The sequence below is a fragment of the Chlorocebus sabaeus genome, chromosome 11, assembly GCF_047675955.1.
Source record: "Chlorocebus sabaeus isolate Y175 chromosome 11, mChlSab1.0.hap1, whole genome shotgun sequence".
NCBI classification, from domain to species: Eukaryota; Metazoa; Chordata; class Mammalia; order Primates; family Cercopithecidae; genus Chlorocebus; species Chlorocebus sabaeus.
In genome coordinates this window covers 115,602,442-115,626,644 of record NC_132914.1, presented here as the reverse complement: position 1 = coordinate 115,626,644, position 24,203 = coordinate 115,602,442, and the positions used below count along the sequence as shown (strand labels likewise).

At 41.6% G+C, this 24,203-nt stretch overlaps 1 protein-coding gene across 1 annotated transcript in view; it reads right to left on the bottom strand.

Moving 5' to 3' along the window:
• Nucleotides 1–7,776: 7,776 nt before the first annotated feature.
• SUDS3 (SDS3 homolog, SIN3A corepressor complex component) overlaps nt 7,777–24,203 on the bottom strand; it is a 76,705-nt gene continuing 60,278 nt past the window's right edge. Inside the window, exon 12 of the mRNA XM_008004891.3 lies at nt 7,777–24,203. This exon is cut by the window's right edge and continues 21,026 nt beyond it. The gene's annotated coding sequence lies outside the window, so the exon portion shown is untranslated.

Genomic DNA, 24,203 nt, shown 5'->3' with positions numbered 1-24,203 from the left:
GTCTATCCAGCCTTTAGCTTGACATGATACCAACCTTGGCCCTCATACCTGTCCTTGCCTTTAATAGCTCCAGCATCCAAATGGCTAACTTACATTTCTCTTTATGCAGACTGCATAAAGACTCTGATTGGCTAAACCAGTATCAAGTGTCAGCCTCTAGTCCAATAAGCTGTGACCAGCAGAAAAGCAGCATCTGGAATGAACCTAAAATCGTGGGATCCCACCCTTTCAGCAGGTGACCCGGGTGCTTTCAAGAAAGAAGTGTGGCCACATCAGGTATCCCCAAACCCATTTCTATGGCATCTGTCTTCTCTTTTTTCCTCAGGTAGTCCTTGAACATGTCTCCCACTGCCAAGGAACCTGTCCCCACTTGATTCTATCAATTTTTTGCTTCTCGCCAGTCACAGGTTTTCGAATACTGCTTTCAAAGAATGAACAGGCTCCAAAGATGAATCCCAGGTAATGTCAAAACATTTATTTTTTTTCTTAAGAGACCTTTCTTAACTCCCCTTGGATTCTCAGGATTGATTCAAATAATTAAGATGGCAAATTGCCAAAATATTAAAAAGGGATCATAATATGCCAACCCAAAATAAGCCATTTTGGCATAAGGATTGTTTGAAGCTAAAAGGAATTAAGCAGCAGCAAATTCAGAAAGAGCTCTTTAACCCCCCACTCTCTGCCTAAAAGCAGGACATAAATTTCCCTTTGTGAAGATCTTCCCTCACCCTTCTCCTATACCAGAAAAAGAAAAAACACCATTACCACTGGAGGCATAAAGTTGACACAGAGATGGGTCTATGCAAACAAACCTTACAAAAATAATGCTTATTTTCCATTCTTTTTTCCCATTTATCTTCCCACAATTTACCACACCTAGAAGCCCAAATTCGTTTTCCTTTTTCTTGTCACTGCTCCACAAATGTATCATCTTTTGTTAAAATGGTATATAGAATCCCAGGTTTAACCACCTATTGGGATCTTCATTTCTTTGCTATGAAGTCCTCTATGTATGTAAAAAACATAAAGGATAAAAGTAAAAATATTAAAATCACATACAACTTGCTTGCCTTTTCTCCTGTTAATCTGTCTTTTGTCAGTCTAACTCATGGGTCCCAGCTATAGAACCTAAGAGAGTATAGGAAAAGCTTTTTTTCTTCCCTACAGTATTATAAGCACACTATGCCAATGTGTTTTCTTAGTTTTACTTGGAACACAACCCTTTGGATGGCAATAAATATTTTTAAGTTGCATACAACTTCAGGGCACAGTTCATTGCCCTTATCCCAATGCCATGCCATGTATCCTGTAAGATCTTACGTGTATATAGAAATATAATATATATAAATCAATTAAACATATATTGTATCCAGGGTGTTGGCAACACACCCACATTTACCTTATGAATTTGATTATGAAAAAGCAAAAAATTCATCCTGCATCTCTTAAAACCAGTCACACTAGAATTTGACCCCAATGCCTCAGGAAAAGGAAGGTCACAATCAAAATGCAAAAAGAAACAAGTTAATTCTTGCCTTTTGACCTTGTAAAGACCCAGGACAATTTAAGAGAATTTTGGCCACACAAAATTTTTGCTCTAAGCACTAACATTTAACCTCCCATTCAAGATACAACCCCACATACTTTCCATACCAGTGGTTTTCAAACAGGACTCTACCTTGTATAGTCATGAAATCAATTTAGTGGGTCATGATCAGCATTTTTTTAAAGAATGAGACAGAACAGAAAAGAAAATATCAGAGTGCATGATTCATAGTATAATTATTTTTTCATACAACTTTTGCTTTTTTGTGTGTATGTGTGTGTGTACTGAGTTGTGATTAAACATATATTTCTGACTTAGGTCAAAGATGCTTGAAAGTCATCATTCTGTATTCTGTACTGTTCAACACAGTAGTAACTAGCTACATGTGGATACTGAACACTTGAAATATGGTTGATCAGAATTGCCATGTGCTGTGAATATAAAATACACACTGGTTTTCAAAGACTAACTATGGGGGAAAAATGGGGCCAGATTTGGCGGTTCACGCCTTTCTTACCACACTTTGGGAGGCTGAGGCAGGTGGATCACTTGAGCCCAGGAATCCAAGACCAGCCTGGGCTGAGCAACATAACAAGACCCAGTCTCTACAAAAAAAATACAAAAATTAGGCAGGTATGGTGGTGCATGCCTGTAGTTCCAGCTATTTAGGAGGCTGAGGTCAGAGGATCACCTGAGCCTGGAAAGCAGAGGTTGCAGTGAGCCAAGATAGTGCCACTGCATTCCAGCCTGGGCAACAGAGTGAGACCCTGTCTCAAAAAAAAAAAAAAAAAAATGTAGACCATATCATTAATAATTTTTTAGGCCGCGTGCGGTGGCTCACACCTGTAATTCCAGCACTTTGGGAGGCCAAGGCAGGCAGATCACGAGGTCAGGAGTTCAAGACCAGTCTGGCCAACATAGTGAAATCCTATCTCTGCTAAAAATACAAAAAATTAGCCGGGTGTGGTGGTGTGCACCAGTAATCCCAGCTACTTGGGAGGCTGAGGCAGGAGAATCGCGTGAACCTGGGAGGCAGAGGTTGCCATGAGCTGAGATCCCGTCACTGCACTCCAGCCTGGGCTACAGTACAAGACTCCATCTAAAAATAATAATAATAATAATAATTTTTTAGATTGAGTGCATGTTGAAATAACATTTTATTTTGGATATACTGAGTTAAAGAAAACATTATTAAAATTAATTTTACCTGCTCCTTTTAATTTTTTTATAATGTGGCTACTAGAAAATTTAAAATTACATATGCGGTGGTCATTATATGCCTATCGGACAGTGGTGTTCTATATGTCTTAGTATTCTGTATATATATATACACACACACACACACACATATATACGCACATATCACCCTGACATACATATATACATGTTATATATATATATGCATGTCATAGATACATATATATACATGTGTGTACACATAATGTATTTATAACTGGTTTAAAATACAGCATCTTTAAATAGTATCTCTCACCATATTCTTACAAACACTTGGGAAAATTTGTTCAATGTCAGAATGGCTGCCAGCTTTTTAATGTCAACTAAAATGGCTGCCCCTGTCATCTGAAGCCCCTACTTCCAATGCAGAGAGTACCTTTAGACTCAGCCTAGGTGTACACATTCACTAGGCCAGACTAGGCCTGACTTAGTCTGATGTTGCAGGGTCTTGGCACAGATGACAAACCCGATGGAATGTTCTTATATTTTCTCTTTACCTTATTAATTCAGAAAGGATTATGGCCATGCTGCCAATGGTTATGCACTCCAAATGACCAGACATCCTGAATCACACAGGAAATGGCTGCATATCTACTTCCTGTGTTCCCTTTAAATCTCTTCATGCATCAGCTTTACCATTCAATCTCATTCTCCATGTTTTCCTTTCCTCTCTTAGCTAGAGAAAGTAATATTACCTATCAATCATAATATTGATATTTCTACTATCCAAGAAATGCTATAATGACTCCCCCAGTAGGCGCACACACACATACACACCTGCCACTCCTGATTGATTCTAGCCTCTCTGGGAGCCACTCATATGTTCTCCTGGCTTGACTCCTTCTATATCCAACACATCTAATTATATCGATCTTAAGAATTCTTCTTTTCCTTCTGGTAAATAAAATGGTAATAATAATACAATAGCTGCCTTTTATAGAGCACTTATCTTCTGGACATTATGCTGAGCACTTTCTGTCATGAAAGCATTACAACAATTTTGTGGTGTGGATACATTTCCCATTTTAGAAATAAGGAAACTGGCCAGGTGCGGTTGGCTCATGCCTGTAATCCCAACACTTTGGGAGGCCGAGGTGGGCAGATCCTTGTGGTCAGGAGTTTGACACCAGCCTGGCCAACATAGTGAAACCCATCTCTACTAAAAATACAAAAATTAGCCGGGCACGCTGGCACACACCTATAATCTCAGCTACTTGGGAGGCTGAGACTCGAGAATTGCTTGAACTCAGGAGGCAGAGGTTGCAGTGAGTTAGATTGTGCCACTGCACTCCAGCCTGGGTGACATCTTAAAAAAGAAAAAAAAAGAAATCACTGCAAGAGAAAAAAATGACATACATGTAGCTACAATAAAAAGATTTCTGGCAAACAGAGATAATAAGACATAGTTCCACAAAAGAATCATTATAAAAGAGAAAGAGAGAGAGAGAGAAAGAGGGGGGGAGAGAGAGAGAGAGAGAGAAAGAGAAAGAAAGAAAGAAAAAGAAAGAAAGAAAGAAAGAAAGAAAGAAAGAAAGAAAGAAAGAAAGAAAGAAAGAAAGAAAGAAAGAAAGAAAGAAAAGAAAGAAAAGAAAAGAAAAGAAAAGAAAAGAAAAGAAAAGAAAAGAAAAAGAGAAAGAGAGGAAGGGAGGGAGGGAGGAAGGGAGGGAGGGAGGAAGGAAGGAAGGAAGGAAGAAAGGAAGGAAGGAAGGAAGGAAGGAAGGAAAAAGAAAGAAACTTTGTTTTATGAAATGACCTAAATCGTAAGATTCATGATGTCTTGTTCAACATACAACCAAGATATACGAAGAGTACCTGGCACATTATGTGTAAGTGCTCAATAAACACTGGTTGCATAGATAAGTGAATGAATGAATGATGGAATACACCACTTTCTACTTTTATTTATAGCTGTGTCTATGTGTCATCCACCTTTCAAGTAAAGCTGGGTTCCTTGAGGGTCGGATTCATCTTTGCATTTCCTGTAATTAGGACAATTTCTGCCACAGAGTGGACACTCAAAAGATATGTTTAATAAATCAGTAAAAGAATAGATGATTAAATAAATATCACCTTTCTACCACTTCAGATACAACATTCTCTTGCTAAGAATCATTCAATGCCTCCCTATTACTCTTAGGCTAAAGTCCAGACTATTCTCCACGGCCTACAAAGATTTAGCACTCACGCCACATCTTTTTTACTTGGCATTCCAGCTATGCTAAACTTCTTGGAGCTCCTCAAATTCATTGTTAGGATAAAGATCAGAGTCCCTACTTCCCCACTCAGGGCCCTTCACCTGGCCCATCACCACCTGCTCCCAATCCCACTGCTATTCCTTCATCTGGCTAAGTCCTTCTTGTCTCCCAGTGAAGCCTTTCCTGACCCATCTCTAGCTTAATACCTTTCATATAGCTCTCATTGTACCCTGTACCACTGCTTTGCAGTGTTTGTCACAAGAATAAATTATTATTTTTGTGTTTCTTTTTTTTTTTTCTTTGAGACAGAGTCTCACTGTGTTGCCCAGGCTGGAGTGCAGTGGCACCATCTCAGCTCACTGCAACCTCCACCTCCCAGGTTCAAGCGATTCTCCTGCCTCAGCCTCCCGAGTAGCTGGGATTACAGGCACGTGCTACCGCACCTGGCTAATTTTTCTAGTTTTAGTAAAGACGAAGTTTCACCATGTTGGCCAGACTGGTGTCAAACTCCTGACCTCAGGTGATCCACCCGCCTCGGCCTCACAAAGTGCTGGGATTACAGGTGTGAGCCACCACACCCGGCCAATTTTTGTGTTTCTTTTATCTAGTATTTACTTCCTCCATTCAGCAGTAAGTTCCATGAGATAAGGAGTGTATCTGTTATGGTTTTTCACAGTGTTATCTAGTACCTAGGACACAGGTAGGAAACCAATGACCTATAAGTATATTTTTTTTACCTGTCTGCCAGATGTTTTTTTCCTACAATTCGAATTCATTATAAAACTTCATATATATATATATATATATATTTCTTTTTTTTTAACAAAAAATCTGGATTTCTGGCTTCTCTTGAAAAAAAAGAATCCAAAGATCTGAAGTGACTGCACAACTGTCAGGATAGGTGAGCAATGCTGCAGTAACAATCTCAAAAACTCAGATGGATTTCTCACTCACACTGCATGTCCACTGCAGGAGGCTGGGGCTCTGCTTCCATTGCCTGAGTTCTAACTGGAACATCAACTGTCACTGTGACTAAAGGGAAATGAGACCCAAGCAAACCCTGTCCCGTCTTTTTTTTTTTTTTTTAGATGGAGTCTCACTCTGTCACCCAGGCTGGAGTGCAGTGGCACCATCTCGGCTCACTGCAAGCTCCGCCTCCTGGGTTCACACCATTCTCCCACCTCAGCCTCCCAAGTAGCTGGGACTACAGGCACCCGCCACCATGCCTGGCTAATTTTTTGTATTTTTAGTAGAGATGGGATTTCACCGCGTAAGCTAGGATGGTCTCGATCTCCTGACCTCATGATCCACCCGCCTCGGTCTCCCAAAGTGCTGGGATTACAGGCGTGAGCCACTGCACCCGGCCCACGTCCTGTCTCTTAGAGCTTTTGCTCAGAAATGACAGACACACATCTCTTCCGTATATATATATATATATATATATATTTTTTTTTTTTTTTTTTTTTGAGATGGAGTCTCACTCTGTCTCCTAGGCTGGAGTGCAGTGGAAGCATCTCGGCTCACTGCAACCTCTGCCTCCCAGATTCAAGCAATTCTCCTGCCTCAGCCTCCCAAGTAGCTGGAATTACAGACCCCCACCACCACACCTGGCTAATTTTGTATTTTTAGTACAGATGGGGTTTTGCCATGTTGGCCAGGCTGGTCTCAAACTCCTGACCTCAAGTGACCCTCCCGCCTTAGCTTCCCAAACTGCTAGGATTACAGACGTATGCCACCATGCCCAGCCCACCCGTATTTCACTGGCCAAATCAGTCAATGGGAAGGGGATGGAATGGGATGTAATCCCTCTGCAGTAGGGGAAACAGCATATCTGGAATGCAGTAATACAAATCTATCCCAGAGAAACAATTGTCTCAACTTGAAAAGCAGCTGTCTTCTTTAGAGGGGACATTTACTCTCTAGTTTGACACACACTTCTCTTCATTCATTACTCTTCGTATATTACACCAACTCCCTCCAGGAATTTAACTTTACAACCCCTTTTAGTAGGGGTTGTAGAAAGAATGAATACATGAATAAATGAATACGTCCTTTTGTTTATTATGGCATGGGTGAAAACCAGCTTCTTGAGATGCATCCCCTCACCCCAAGCCCTTGCTGGTCACTCACTGCCTTTTTCGGGGCACCCCTGCCTGGACTAGCTCCACCCCCAGGGACCAATGCATTAGCTGAACAGGGCAGAAAACACTGCCATGCAGATACCCTACAATTACAGCACAAATGAAGCGACTGAACAGCTATGACTCAGGGCAGGTTGGTCATCATTTGTGAAATAGGTGGGGCTCTGTAGGAATGAGGAGGCAGCATCCGTGGTAGGTAAGGGACACTGATAGGTGAAAAAACATGCTGGATGCAGCCTCATTATTTTTTGTACTGGCCTTGGGATCAAATATTCATCTCGAATGCCTTGTCTCCTATAGTGGCAAGAAAGAGGAGTCTCTTTGCTCTGTTGATGGACTCAGGACATGGAGGGTTGTTCCCTTTGTATTGTAAAGGGATAGCTTTTTTCTAAACCTTTATCTCTAAGAGACCTAGGCTGTGAATTATTTGTAAAATAATCTCCTGTCCCAATCAGCATTGGTTCTGCTACCTCCCTTCCACCAGGCTACTAGATTTTTAAATGATCTCCTCCTATACCAGTGTTCCTATTTGGACACTTGAGATGACCTCATTCTAATATTAGCCATGTTCCAAATCTTCCCCTTTTTCTGATTCTCATCTGTTCACTCTCTCAAACGTGTCTCTGTGTGTATATACTTACATACACATAGGTGTATATGAATGTCTATATCAATGTCATTATTTCTTCCAATGAGCATTTATTACAATGTTAGACATTTCGGGTCAAACGATGAGAAAGGTAAGAATGGGTGCTGGCCCTCTGGAGCCCAGAGTCCTAACAGGAAGGCATAGCAATAATATGAAATTGTTGGGATACATTCTACAATAAAAGGAGTTCAGAGAGCATAGGAAGCCTGAACCCAGACCTGGAAGGTTCAGCAACAACTTCTCAGAAGAGATGGCATTTAAACTAAAATCCAGAGATCAATAGTAATTAGGGAGGCAACTCCAGGCAGCGGGAACAACCATGAGCGGATCCAAAATACAAAAAGGGCATGAATCTGTAAGGAGCAAACCAGTCTCTTTCAGCTAGAACACTAGTAGGAAGAGCAGGGTCCAAGGCAGGTGGGGGAAATAGAGAAGAAGCTAACGAGGAAAGCAAGGGCCAGATCTTGTAAGGTTTTACTTGCTCTGTGAAGCAGCTGGAACTTAATTCTGAGTGAAGCAGGAAGTCAATGATGGATTTTAAGCAGGAGGGTGATACGATCCGATTTACATTTGCTCCATGGGGCTATTCAAAACACTTAGCAGCCCAGAAGTCTTGGCACTGACCCACCAGAAGAGATGTAGACAGGGTCCTGAAGGCATCTGTTTCTTCTAGGCATTCATCCATTGGTTGCTGGAGATCTGAAGTGTCCCAGGGAAGAGGTGGGACTATCTAGAGGGCAGGGGGCTCAGGACAGTGTACTTTATGCTAACCATTTGCCAATGTATGGATTATATCTAAATATATACATATGAGAAAGATGAAGGAATGCTACACAAGCAAAAGTTGCCTTTTTTGGGTGATAAAATTCATGCTCTTGTTGAGAAGTAGTTTAATATTTTGACAACCAGTATGACTGTCCTGGAGCAAAACAGCTCAGTGTGTGTCCTAATGTCTGCACAGAACATATAAGCCAGGATGATATTTTGAAAAGTTAACCAACATCCTTTCCTCTCATTATTGTATGTTATCCCATGACTCTCCTCTGTTTGAGTGGTCAGACCACAGGGAGTTGAAAGCAGAAGAAGGGCTTTTAAATTTCAAAAGCCTGCACCTTGAAGGGTCTTGGGCCTCAAGAAAACAAACACGAGTCAGACCAGGGTTTCTTGCCTTCAAGACTCCATAAAAATGAAAGGGAGGAGGGGGAGAGCTTGGGCACTGGGGATACCTGCCGCCTATCCCATTAGAAGCCACAAAAACTCCAGCAAGGAATCAGAGCTGGGAATCTGAGCTCTGTTTTGAGTGTTCAGCCAAGACACCATTAAGGAACCAATAGGATAAATAGCTACAATCCAGTCACAGGAAACAGTATCTCCTCACTTGCCCCCCAATACTTTATTATTATTAAGCATTATTTAAGCCTCCTGGAACTTAAAAAAGAAAAAATCGAGCTCTAAAACCCTAGTTATAAAAGGCATTCTTGGGATAATTGGGGGATTTTGACTATAAACTAGATTTTAGATGATATTATGAAAATTATTGCTAATTTTCTTAACCATGGTAATGGTAATGCGATTATGTAGAAGAAAGTTCTTTTTCTTAGGAAAATGCATGCTGAAGTATTAAGAGGTAAAGTATCATAATTTCTGGAAAATTATTTTCAAAGAGAGAAAGCAAATATAGCAAAATGTTAACAATTGATCTAAGAGGGGTATGTGGATGCTTATTGTATTATTTCTGTAACTTCTACATATTTTAACTTTTAAAATTTATAAACTTTAATAATACATTTTTATAATAAAGCTAATAATTATAATTATAAATGCCAGAAGGCATGAGAAAAAAAATGTTGATGCAATAATAAGTTAAAATGTTTTAAGTAGGATAAAGAATGGCTTGCATTTGAGTATATTCATAAATCTGTAAAAACATACACATGAAAAAGATGAAGGTAAGGCAAGTAAATAGTTATTTAATTAGAATTGTGGGGTTATCGCTAGCATTTTCCTCTATTTTTCATCTGTTCTGTACTTTATGATATTAAACAACTACTTTAAAATGTTATCTTTAAAAACAGGGAATGGAGATTCCTCAGAGACCTAGAACCAGAAATACCATTTGACCCAGCAATCCCATTACTGGTTATATACCCAAAGGAATATAAATCATTCTATTATAAAGATACATGCACACATATTCATTGCAGCACTATTCACAATAGCAAAGACATGGAATCAACCCAATGCCCATCAATGATAGACTGGATAAAGAAAATATTGTATGTATAACACCATGGAATACTATGCAGCCATAAAAAGGAATGAGATCACATCCTTTGCAGACACATGGATCGAGCTGGAAGCCATCATCCTCAGCAAACTAATGCAGGAACAGAAAACCATGCACCACATATTCTCATTTATAAGTGGGAGCTGAACAATGAAAACACATGGGCACGGGAAGGGGAACAACACATGCTGGGGCCTGTTGTGGGGGCAGTGGGGAGGGAGAGCATCAGGATAGGTAGCTAATGCATGTGGGGCTTAATACTTAGATGATGGGTTGATCTTTGCAGGAAACCACCATGGCACACATTTACCTATATAACAAAGCTGCACATCCTGCACATGTATCCTTTAACTTAAAATTAAATTAAATTATTTTTTTAAAAAAAGAGAGGGAAGTGGAGAGAAGAGATTCTGAACTGACTGAGATCAAATATCAACCACCCCACATAATGGGAGCTCAGAATAAAATTTTAATTGAATGATGGAAAAGTAAGAGAGTGGCTTTATGTTATTCCTGGCTTAGTAGACCAAGAGTTTACATACGCCAGGTTTCCTAGATGCAAGCTATAGAAATCAACTCTGGCTCCTTTAAGCATTCTGGAGATGATGGGGAGCTCATAGAATGACCAGGAAGGCTGAAGAGCCAAGCCTGGCAAGTGAATAAGCAAAAAGCAAGACTGGCCAGCAGCCAGGACCTCTGCCAGATTCAAGCAGCAAGAGCAGCTCAAGGAAGACAGGACTGCAGCAATCCCCAAGCTGAGGGCACTACAGTTTAGACCTTGGTCCCTGCTAGCCCTGGGCACTGAGTGCTGCCATTGGCACCATTATTGCCCTCTAGAAACTCACTGCTGCTCCTGCCACCTCCATAACTGATCCTCCATTGCCCCTATTCTGCATGACACTGATTCCATTTCAAAGACTCACACAAGTGCATCTGACTGGCCAGCTCCATGTCACATGATCACATCTGCGATGCAAAGGATCCTGGGAAGACAAATACCTCATCTTCAGAGCTTCTCTTGTAAGAGGAGGGTTCTGCCTCCCCACAAGACTCATATAATGGGAAATTTTCCAAATATGGAATGAAGATTCTAACACTGGGCAGCCAAAAAATGACAAATGTCACCACACAGTTGTTCCTGCCACAACAATTGCACCAAGCACCAGATAGGAAAAAATAAGACCAAGATTTGGCCTCTGCTCTCAAGACGCAATTTTGAGAGTGGAGGCTATATCTTATGCTTCTTTACTAATCCATGGTGCTTGGCAGAGCGTAAACTCCCAGTAAGTGTTTGCTAAATAAATAAAAATAAATGAACAATCTTGCTTGGATAAATCAAACGACCCCTTTGCAGGCAGGGGACTACACAAAATAAGTCTTCAGGACCTTCCAGCAAGACAATTCTTGGGATGTATGATCTTGCCTGAGAATGGCTGAGACTCACAGTGATCTTTCAGAAACCGTCTATGAACCAGAAGCTAGAGTGAAACTGCACATATGCACTAAGCCATAGCACAACCCAAATATTACATTTTGAAATGGATCCACCTAGAAATCCGGTTCAAATTGAGTCTAAATCTAAACATCCTCTAAAACAATTGAACAAGAATGAAATTTGTTCTGTCCCTGCTTACAGTTGAATTTTCTTATCTTTTAAACAAAAAGCCCAATGCCATTAGTTTTGGTCATACACTGGCCTGTGGTGCTATACTGGGCTGCTATGTCACAGCACACACCAGCAATAATTTTATAAATGTGTTCTTCCCAGCTTCCTACCTCTGAGCCTGAATCGATTTCCAGTCACATCTTGCATATTTCGTGCCAAAGGCTGCAGTGAGGGGTACTAAGGGTTGGTGTGAAATCACTTGTTCTGCAGATCTTTAAACATAAGAAAGAATCACCTCTCCTTTCGGTGGTTTTGGCCTCAGTTCAACTAGATGCAAAGTTGCTAGATTTTGTTCAGTCTCTAGACTTTTCATTAATTTGTTCATTCAACAAATTTATATCGACTGCCTACTATGGGTCAGGAACTATGCTAATCCTGGGGATATAGCAGTGATCAGAAAAGAGATGGTCTTTGAATTCATGACACTTATATTCTAGATGGAGACCCATAAACGAATGTGCAATTACAAAATGGAATAGGGATGGGGGGAATGGGGTGCTATATATAAAAATAATGGGAAATCTATTTGGATTGGGTAGGGTGGAGGAAAAGAAAGCCTTCCCAAGGACATTTAGGCTGCATTCTAAATGATGAGAAGAGTTGCTGTGAGCTGAACCATGTCCTTTCCCCACCCCCGCCACCCACTACCGAAATTCACATGTTGAAGTCCTAACTCCTAGTACCTCAGAGTGTGACTGTATTTGGAGACGAGGTCTTTAGAGAGGTAACTAAATTAAAATGAGATGATTATGCTGGGTCCTAATCTGACTGTTGTCCTCATAAGAAGAGGAAATTTAGACACAGACACAGAGGGAAGACTATGTGAAGACATGGGGAGAAGATAGCCATCTACAAGCTTCCACCAATGCTTCCCATTCATTTTCCACCATGATTGTAAGTTTCCTGAGGCATCCTGGCCATGCTTCCTGTTAAGCCTGTCAAACTGTGACTCAATTAAACCTCTTTTCTTCATAAATTACCCAGTCTCAGGTATGACTTTATAGCAGTGTGAGAACAGACTAATAGAACAGATGGTACATCAGCTTCTTGCTTGAGTATCTGGGAGCACTTAATATAACATATATTTTTTTTGTATAGAAAAACTTTTGGAAGACAGTGTGGGTCCCATCTTGCCATCTGCTGGCTGAGACACCAGACAAGAGGTTGAACCTCTTTCTGGCAAAAGTCAAGGTGCTCAGCTTGGCAAACAAGGTTCTAAATCTACGCCCTCCCTGCCTCTTCAGCTGCCCCTTTCATGGCCCACCCACAGACATCTCAGCCTCTGGAAGGACCAATTTTCTCGCCTTTTGCAAACACCCCTCCCTTCCTTAAGTGTCGTCCTTGTTCCCTTGGTGTAGAACATTCACATTCTACCTCCCTGGAAACCCCTGTCTGTCATCACATACCCTGCCCAGATGTAACAACTTCTTCAAAAACTCCATGACTCCCCAGGTTTCTACCTTGATCCCACCTCTCCCTATAGTAGCTAATTTTTATGATCCACCCTCTTTACTCAAGCCTCCTGAAGGAGGTGTCTACACTCTGTTCTCATATCCTCACTTCCCTCTCAGTCCGCTGCAGTCTGACATTGGCTCCTGCACTCCACTGGAATGGGTTTGCCCAAGGCACTAATTACATCCAAGTCATTCTCTCAATCTATCTATACAGCTTCCTGTTCTTTCTTCCCAATCCCTATTCCAATTTGTAATTGTATATTCATTTATGGATTTCTTTCTAGAATGTAAGTGCAGTAAATTCAAGGCTAAATCCATTGTTGCTGAATCCAAAGGATACTTTTCTTTTCTTTTTTGAGACAGAGTCTTGCTCTGTCACCCAGGCTGGGGTGTAGTGGTGCAATCACTGCTCACTGCAGCCTCAGCCTCCTGGGTTCAAGCAGTCCTCCCACCTTAGCCTCTGAAGTAGCTGGAACCACAGGTACATGCCACCATGCCCAGCTAATTTTTGTAGAGACAGGGTCTCCCTATGTTGCCCAGGATGGTATTAAACTCCTGACCTCAAGCAATCCTCCTGCCTTAGCCTCCCAAAATGCTAGGATTTCAGGCATGATCCACCATGCCTGACCCAATGGAGACTTTAGACCACTGGTTTTTCTCACCTCTCCACAAAATTTGATAGTGTATATTCCTTTTTAAAAAACATTTGACATTGAAATGTTTCAAGTCTATAAAAAAAGTTGTAAGAATAGTACAGTGAATACTCATGTATCCTTGCCCAGATCTACCAATTAATATTTTGCCTCATTTGCCTTATGTATCTATTTATCCTTTTTATTTTTTCAGAACCGTGGAAGGTGCTTAAGCTGTTCGGGCTACTACAACAAAATACTACAACCTAGATGGTTTATAAGCAACAGAATTTTTTCCCCACAGTTCTAGAGGCTGGGAAGTCCAAGACCAAGTTGCCAGGCATACAGTATCTGATGAGAGCCAGCTGTTCTCTCACTGTAACCTCTGACATGAATGGGAGGTTAGGGCCCTCATGACCTTATCACCTCTGAAGGTCCCATCTCCAAATTTTCACACATTAGGGATTAGGCTTCAACGTATGAATTTTGGAAGGACACAATCGTTCAGATCATAGCAGAAGGGTAAATGGCAGACATCCCAAACTTTCACCTCGAAATATTTCAGCACATATTTTCTAAGAACAAAGGTATTCTATTATACAATCACAACACAATTATCAAATTTAGGAAAAATAACATTGATGTAATACTATTACCTAGTCAGCAGCCCATTTTAAAATTTTGTCAGTTGTCTCTATAATGTCTTTCATAACCTTTTTCTTTTCTGATGCAAGATCAAATATGGAGCCACATTTACTTGTTATGGTTCTTTAGTCTCCTTTTATTATATCTGGAGGCCTTAGTATTTTTCTTTTTCTTTGTTGTTGTTTTTGTTTTGTTTTGTTTTTTGAGACAGAGTTTTGCTCTTGTTGCCCAAGCTGGAGTGCAATGGCATAATCTCGGCTCACTGTAACCTCTGCCTCCTGGGTTCAAGTGATTCTCCTGCTTCAGGCTCGTGAGTAGCTGGGATTACAAGCGCGGTCACCATGCCCGGCCAATTTTTGTATTTTTAGTAGAGTCGGGGTTTCATCATGTTGACTAGGCTGGTCTCAAACTCCTGACCTCAGGTGATCTGCCTGCCTCAGCCTCCCAAAGTGCTGGGATTACAGGTGTAAGCCACCATGCCTGGCCTGGAAGTCTTACTATTATTTGTTAGTCTTTCAAGATACAAAAGAAAAATTGAAAAGTACAGCCCAGTAGTTTTATATAATGTCCCTTAATTTGGGCTTATCTGTGTTTTCTCATGATTAGGTTCTAAACATGCATTTTTTGAAGGATATTACAGAAGACATGTTGCGTCCACCTCAGTGCATCGCATCAAGAGGCACATATGACTCTGGCTTATCCCATCATCAGTGATGAACCTCTTCTTCAGTGAAGTTTTCTCATCCCGTGGCTTCTGTGGCTTTCCTCCTACCTCTCTTGTGAATTTTTCTTAGTCATTTTCATTGGGCTCCTCTTCCTCTGAAAACTGGTAATTTCTGGCCAGGCAGGTTCTTATTTTAGAAGCCTACTCAAGGATCTTCATACTTTAAACTTTTCTAGCTAATTTCATTCTCCTCTGTTTCCTGAATCGAATCTTTTATAATTCCAGTTACCACCTGTGCAGTGACAGCTCTCAAACTTAGCTCTCCTCACCTTGGATCTCTCTCCTGAACACCAGACCCAGACCTGCTTACTAGACAGCTACACCAGGATGTCATCTACAACGTCTAAGACTAAATACATCATCCTCCACTACCCTAAGCCTATTTCTCTTCCTCCTATGATGAATGGAAACACCCAGAGCTGAAGCTTTTCACCCATTTAACAAACATTCATTGAGCACCCAGAGCCTTTCAAATTTAATTATCTAGAGCTTTGTTTCCTGGATCGTCAATGTCTTGAAATGAGAACTATGTCTGTCTTGTTTGCTATTGTATCCCTAGAAATGCCTGACACTTGAAAATGGTAGCTATTGTCAACCAAACTCTCAATTTTTTCATCTATAATGTAGAAATAACAATGGATTCCTCACAGGGCTTAGGTAAGGATCAAATGATATCATAGATGGGCAAGCTGTTTATAAACACTGTATCTTATCTCCTGGCTACTTGAAATGTCTACAGCTCACAGCAACAACATCAACTGGGAGCTGCTTAGAAATGTGAATCTCAGCCAGGCGGGGTGGCTCACACCTGTCATCCCAGCACTTTGGGAGGCCAAGGTGGGTAGATCTCTTGAGTTCAGGAGTTCAAGACCAGCCTGGCCAACATGGTGAAACCCCATCACTACTAAAAATACAAAAATTAGCCGGGCATGGTGGTGCACGCCTATAGTCCCAGCTACTCTAGAGGCTGAGGCAGAGGAATTGCTTGAACCCAGGTGGCAGAGGTTGCAGTGAGCCAAGATGACGCCACTGCACTTGGGCGTCATCTTGGGCAACAGAGTGAGACTCAGTCTCAAAAAAAAAAAAAAGAAATGTGAATTTCAAGCTCTTCCCCAAACCTGCAGAATCACGATCTACATTTTATTTATTTATTTATTTATTTATTTATTTTGCAGAGACAGGGTCTCACTCTGTTGCCTAGACTGGTCTCAAACTCTGGCCTCAAGTGATCCTCCAACCTTGGCCTCCCAAAGCATTGGGATTACAGGTGTGAGCCACTACACCCAGCCAGGAATCATTTTAATAAGATTCTCAGGTGATGTGTATACACAATAAAGTTTGAAAAAGATAGCTTAATCCTAAACCAATTACACTCAGACTATTATATCTCTCCCATCTACTGTATCATTTTTTCAACATTTAGTGATAGTCCTTCTCCCACAGGAAGTCTTCCCTAATCAAATCAGAAAATGCAAGGTTCACAGGAGTTGACATAGCATCGTCAAAACAGTGACCTTTCAAATCCTGACTCTTGATGCTTGCTGTCTACTTACCTTGGGCAAATTGCTTCATCTCTGTAAACCTCCCGTTTCCTCATCTGTCAAGTGCGTTTGAGAGTTCCAGCCTCCCCAGGTTGCTGTGATGACTAATGAAGGTGATGTATGTTAAGGATAGTATATGGAGCACGGCACAATGTGGCGAACAGTCAACAAACTGTGCTTACATGTTTCTAAATAAAGAAACACACACATTTATATGGTTTCCCACTTGCCATGAATGAGTACTCTCTGAGGTTGTCTATTTTCCTTAGCTTGTTTATTTTTTCTTCTCTTAGGTTATAACAGAAGAAAGGGAATCTCTTTGTTCTATGTCTGGAACAAATTACCATTTCTCAGAGATCTGGATGGCTGCAGCTTTTTAAACTACTGTTTATTTAATTCGTACTATGTGCCAGACACAAGTTGACTAAGTGGAAGTGTCTGGTCTTTACATTCCCCAGGTTGCAGGCCTGTAGCCCATAAGGTAGGCAGACCCTCGCACAGTAGAGGAGGACTGGAAGAAAGTGGGAGAGGGAGACAGCTGAAGGAGCAGACTGGGATGCTTGGGCTTGTTTTGCCGAAGTTTATTTCAACCTGGCTGGGTGTTTTCAAGCTTCCAACTTAGCAGGCTTGAAATAACAATTCCCATTGCTGCTCTCTGCCCCAGTTCCTTACCAAATAAAGGTCCTTCTTAAATATTGAGAGTCTCTCATACCTAAGGTAATTGTGGCTCTCAAAACTTCAGACTGACATTCTCCAAAAACCCCCTGAGATCTTGATGAACACGACACCACACACCCTCCAGGAAAATAATCACACCATAGACACAACATGTTGCACACAGTTTGGGCAAGGGGAGGGGACTGCATTTCCCTAAAGGAGACTCACAAACTTTCCACTAAAAATTCCTTCATTTCAGGCCTGTTTGCTTCACTTCACACAGACCCTAGTGTACCAACACACACACAGGCCTGGGTGCACACAAGTGCGCATACACACACTGCATCTTCAATCACTTCATTTACCTCTCTAGCTCCAGAAGAATAAATTAACATTTTCCTGGCAGCAAAGTGGAGACATGTTTTGTCTAGAGATTACACAGATTAAATCATCAAGTGCCATAATCCATCCCCCAATAAGGCAGAAAGATAGACAAGAACATTCAGATCCAGCCATCTAAGCCCCAGCAGGGAACTGTAAATTTGCCCCTGAGGAGCATCCTGGACCCCAGGAAAGCCCAAGTGCTTCAGCTGTCCTCTTGGGAAAAGCACTCCTCTGATCTAATTGACACTGTTCAGAGGCAAACACATCTTCTGTGCAATGTTATTTATTTTTTTTAACTGCAAAGTCAGAAAGATGGGAGTTGCTTGGTTGCTGCTAACAACTTCATTTCTCCCTTATTACTGTTTAACTATGTAAATTCTCAAAATAGGTTTTTTTAAACCAAAGTTAAGCATTTTGACTCCAACCTTCAGCAAAAAACTGAGTCCAATAGTTAAATGCATGGGACCTGTGTGGAATCAAACTACTTGGATTTCTTTGAATGCTGACTCTACTTTTCTCTGAGCGTGGTTACCCACATATATAATGGGGTAATATTAACACCTACTTTGTGGGGCTCTTTTAGAGTTATTGAGGTGGTTCGTGTAAAGACCTTAACATAGTGCCTTGTACATGGCAAGAACTCAGCAAAACCCATGTATTAGTCCATTTTCCTACTGCAATGAAGAAATATCCAAGACTGGGTAATTTATAAAGAAAAAGAGGTTTACTGGACTCACAGTTCCACATGGTTGGGGAGGCCTCACAATCATAAGGACAAAGGAGGAGCAAAGGCACGTCTTACATGGTGGTAAGCAAGAGAGCATGTGCAGGGAAATGGCCCTTTATAAAACCATCAGATCTCATGAGATTTATTCACTATCACGAGAACAGCATGGGAAAAATGCGCCCCCATGATGCACTTACCTCCCACTGGGTCCTTCCCATGACACACGGGGATTATGGGAGCCACAACTTAAGATGAGATTTGGATATCAACCTATAACTAAAACATTGGTGTCTTAGAGCTCAGCGGACTCTAATCTTAATAGCCAGAAAACAGAAAACGAAATCCCACCTACTCCTTCCCCTCAAATGTTCTTTCATATGCTATGGCATCTAGGTAATGCATTGCACCAAACACTCTAGGACTGGCAAAAGTTCATTACTTTAACTCATTTGGGGTTTGGAGAGGATTTTTTAATGGTAAAATATATATAATATGAAACTTGCTATTTTAAGCATTAAGTGCACAAGTCAGCACCATTAATTACATTCACAATGTTGTGTAACCATCACCACTATCTAGTTCTAAAATTTGTCATCACCCCAAACAGAAATTCTGTACCCATTAAGCCGTAACTCCCCATTCTCCCCTCTCCTAGCCCCTGATAAATTCTGCTTTACTTTCTGTTTCTGTGAATTTGTCTCTTCCAGATATTTCACATGGAATCATAATATTTGTTCCTTTGTGACTGGCTATTTCACTTAGCACAATGCTTTCAAGGTGCATTCATACTGTAGCATGTTTTAGAATTTCATTCAAGGCTGATTAATATTTTATTATATGTGTATATTATATCTTGTTTACCCATTCATTCACCCATGGACACTTGGGTTCCTTCCTTCTTTTGATTACTGTGAATAATGCTATTATTAATATTCAGGTATGCTGGGTGTAGTGGCTTTTGCTTGTAATCCCAGCAGTTTGGGAGGCCAAGGCGGGCAGATCACCTGAGGTCAGGAGTTTGAGACCAGCCCGGCCAATATGGTGAAACCCTGTCTCTACTAAAAATACAAAAAATGTTAGCTAGACGTGGTGGCACATACCTGTAATCCCAGCTACTCAGGAAGTTAAGGCAGGAGAACTGCTTGAACCCAGGAGGTGGAGGTTGCAGTGAGCCAAGATCACACCACTGTACTCCCGCCTGGGTGACAGAGTGAGACTCTGTCTCAAGAAAAAAAAAAAAAAAAAAAAATCCAGGTGCAAATATCTGTTTGAGTATCTGTTTTCAATTCTTTTGGACATATACCTAGGAGCTGAATTGCTGAACCCTATGGTAATTTTATATTCAACTTTCTGAAGAGCCATCAATCTGTTTTCCACAAAGGCTGCACCATCTTACACTCCTGCCAGCAATGCAGGGTTCCAATTTCTCTGTATTCTCTCCAACACTTGTAATTTTTGGTAACTCATTTGTTTTTAATGACACCTCAAGACTGTCTCAACAATATATCTATTAATCAGCATTCTCCAGAGAAACAGAACCAAGAGGATTGACTGACTGATCCATCAGTTACAGGAATTGGTCACATGATTATAGAAGCCAAGAAGTCCCACTATCTGCCATGTGCAAAGCAAAGAACTAGGAAAGCCGGTGTGTAATTCAGTCTCAGACTGAAGGCCCAAAAATTAGGAGTGTCACTATCTGAGGGCAGGAGAAGACAGATAAAAGACAGGTTTTATCTTGGTTTATCCCAGATAAAACCAAGCAAATTCAACCTTCTTTCACCTCTTTATTTGCACCCTCAGTGGATTAGACAATGCACACCCACATTGGGAGGACAATCTTCTTTACCCGGTCTACAGATTCAAATGCTAATCTCTTCTAGAAACACCCTTACAGACATACACAAAAATGTTTTGCCAACTATCTGGACCTCTCTTAGTCCACTTAACACATAAAATTAACCATCACAATATAGTAAACTTATTTTTCTAAAATAGTTGGGAAGTAAGTAATTCTAGTTTAGTGGTTTTCAACTAGGAACAGTTTTGCCCCCATGCCCCAACCCAGGGGACATGTGCAATGTCTGGAGTCATTTTTAGTTTTCACAGCTGGGGTAGGGTGCTACTGGTATCAAGTAGGTAGAGGCCAGAGATGCAGCTAAATTTCTACATGCATGTGACAGCCTCCCACCACAAAGAATTATGGCCCAAAATATCAGTAGTGCCAAGGTTAAAAAACCTTTTTGGTTGTAGTTGTTGTTTGTTTTTTTAAGACAGGATCCCACTCTGTCACCCAGGTTGGAGTGCAGTGGCACGATCACAGCTCACTGCAGCCTCCAGTTTCTGGGCTCAAGCCATCCTCTCACCTCAGCCTCCCATGTAGCTGGGACTATAGGGATATGCCACCATGCCCAGCTAATTTTTGTACATTTTGTAGAGAAGGGTTTTTGCCATGTTGCCCAAGCTGGTTCTGAACTCTTGGGCTCAAGGGATCCACCCGCGTTAGCCTCCCAAAGTGCTGGGATTACAGTTGCAAGCCACTGTGCCTAGCCAAAAAAAAAAAAAAAAAAAAAAAAAGATTTTATAGTGAAAAAGTTAGCCTAGGCCGGGCGCAGTGGCTCACGCCTGTAATCCCAGCACTTTGGGAGACCGAGACGGGTGCATCACGAGGTCAGGAGATCGAGACCATCCTGGCTAACACGGTGAAACCCCGTCTCCACTAAAAACACACAAAAACATTACCCAGGCATAGTGGTGGGCGCCTGTAGTCCCAGCTACACGGGAGGCTGAGGCAGGAGAATGGCGTGAACCTGGGCGGCGGTGCTTGCAGTGAGCGGAGATCACGCCACTGCACTCCAGCCTGGGCGACAGAGCGAGACTCCATCTCAAAAAAAAAAAAAAAAAAAAAAAGTTAGCCTAGAGGCTAGTCTTCAAACTAGACACAATAGAGTCACAAGATTCCAGAAGAAATTTGCAAGTAATAGGATCCCGAATTAAAAATGGCTAAAAATCCTGGCACCTCAAAGTTTTTAAAGCCCAGAAATCATGGAAGTTTAGCAGTTCAATGATGCCATGAAAGATGCAAGCTTTGCCATCTCTCAGCTTCACCACCGGGGCATGCTGGCTCTTAGCCTCAAACTTGACTCCTCATGGTCTCAAACTGATTGCTGCAGATCCAGGCATCACATCATCATAAAGTCATGTACACAGGAAGAAAAGGGCAGTTTTTTTCTCTTGGGTACAAAGAAGAAAACCTATTCCAGAATCTATGCAGCACCTTTCATCTCAGTCTCATTGACAAGATTTGCATCACATGTTCATGTGTAAAGCACTCAGTGGTAAAGAGAATAAAATCACGACATTAGGTTTACGCTAATCAAAGTTTACCCCCTCAGGCTAAAGAGGGACCATTTTTCAATGGTGCTTCCAAACTAGCTGGCATTTGATTTCAGATGCAAATGATAAAATTCCTAATTGGTTTTTTATTAAGAGAGGACATTATCCGCTCACATAACTAAAAATGTCAGGGATAGACACTGGCTTCAGAGACACATGGATATTGGGGTCAGATGCCATCACCCAAACTTGCCCTTGCTCTTTCTAGCCCTTGGTTCTGCTTTCCTCTGCATCGGCTTCATTCTCAGGCTGGCTCTGTTGTTGACAACATGAACCAAAAGTCCCAAGAACTGAGTCTCATTGGTTTTGACCACTCTGACTTGAATCACATGTCAATCCTTGAACAAATCACCATGACTAGGGGAATGAAATGCTCTGATTGGCTGTAACTGGATCACATGCTTCCTCCCCCCAGTGTAGGAGAGGGATGCACTATAAGCAGGAAGGCTAATAGATGCTGGATTTGCAAAAACAACAAATGCTCATGACATGATACAGGAAAAAAATTATATAGTTTTGGCCTCTTGGTAACCTGAATGTTATACAAATGCATAAACTCATTCCATAAACATCTGTTGAATGCTAACCATGTGCCAGATACAATGTACTGGGGAGGCAGACATAGTCTCTTCCATAGAGGACGCTGGTCCTCTCCCACTAACCCACTATATGTCCCTCAGTGAGCACCCTGACCTCTGATCCTTCAACTCATCATCTGGAACAGGAAATGGTTGGGATGATTTCTGAGTTGCTTTCCAATTCTGTATTCAATTAATTCTATGATTCCTTTCCGCAAACTGCTCTGAATTTTTTTTCTAGATGCTATCAATCACACCAATTTGATTTTACTTGCATGACTTGTCACTCGCCACAGAAGAATAAATGAAACTGGAGTGAAGTCAACTCAGAGCCCCTTTGTGACAGCATGACTGAACTTGGGCATCCAGAATTCATTGACTCTCACAGCCCAGACACCTTGTGGGTGATCGTGGTAAGGAAGCTGAGTAGAGATAGAAGGGCTCAGGCAGGGGCAATGGGGAAGGCTTCCATTGGGCAGAATGCTCTGGATCACATATATTGTTTTCACCTAGATCCCAGCTCCAGCCTGGGCGAGACACTTTCAAGCCATGTCTGTAAGAGTGCTTGGCAAAAAGACTCATTGAAAACCTTTGTAGATTGCAAGCTAAAATTAGCAGCGGGCGTGAAGCCGACTCCTTCAGAGTGATTGCAGGGCCCTGGAGGTGCTGGCTTCTGCTGATTACTCATGATGCTGGCTTTGCAGGGAAATGGTGGCAGGTGCTTAAAATGTTTAGTGACCCTTAAAAGACAGAATATTGTAGTTAAGCCCAAGTGAATATGTCTGTTCCATCAATCCTTTACTCTTTCCCCAAAGTGATAAGCTTTGTAATAGCCAAAGGGTAAGAGGAGTTGTGCAGGTAACTTTAGGGTACCTGGGTAACTTTAAGGGTGCCATGCATACTTCAGTGTAAGAAGCCTAGGTGAGTGGTGCCCCCTAGAGTTACATAGTGCTCAGCCTCCACAACCACGTATGGCAGTCTTTTAATGCTGAGTCCAAAACTAAGGTGAAAAGGCTGCCATGGCAGGAATCCAGAAGTTTTTCAATCAACCAACACATAATTATTTAAGATTACAGCAGAAGTCAGGTGTTGTGGCTCACACCTGTAATCCCAGCAGTTTGGGAGGCCAAGCTGGGTGGATCCCCTAAGGTCAGAAGTTTGAGACCAGCCTGGCCAACGTGACCATCCTCCATCTCTCTTAAAAACACAAAAATTAGCTGGGTGTGGTGGTGGACACGTGTAATCTCGGCTTCCTGGCTTCTCAGGAGGCTGAGGCACAAGAATCATTTGAATTTGAATCCGGGAGACAGAGGTTGCAACGAGCTGAGACTGTGCCACTGCACTCCAGCCTGGGTAACAGCAAGACTCTGTCTCAAAAAAAAAAAAAAAGGATTGTAAAGATTACAGCAGAAACTGTACGAGCTCTGCCCATATCCCAGGTGAAATGGTTTGTTTGACTGTGTTCCCACCCAAATCTCATCTTGAATTGTAGCTCCCATAATTCTGACATGTTGTGCTGTGAGAGGGACCCAGTGGGAGATAACTGAATCATGGGGATGGTCTCCCCGCTATTGTTCTTGTGGTAGTGAATAAGTCTCATGAGATCTGATGGTTTTATAAGGGGTCTCCCCTTTTGCTTGGCTCTCATTCTCTCTTGCCTGCTGCCATGTAAGACCTGCCTTTCACCTTGCGCTATGATTGTGAGGCCTCCCCAGCCACATGAAACTGTGAGTCTTTTTCTTTAT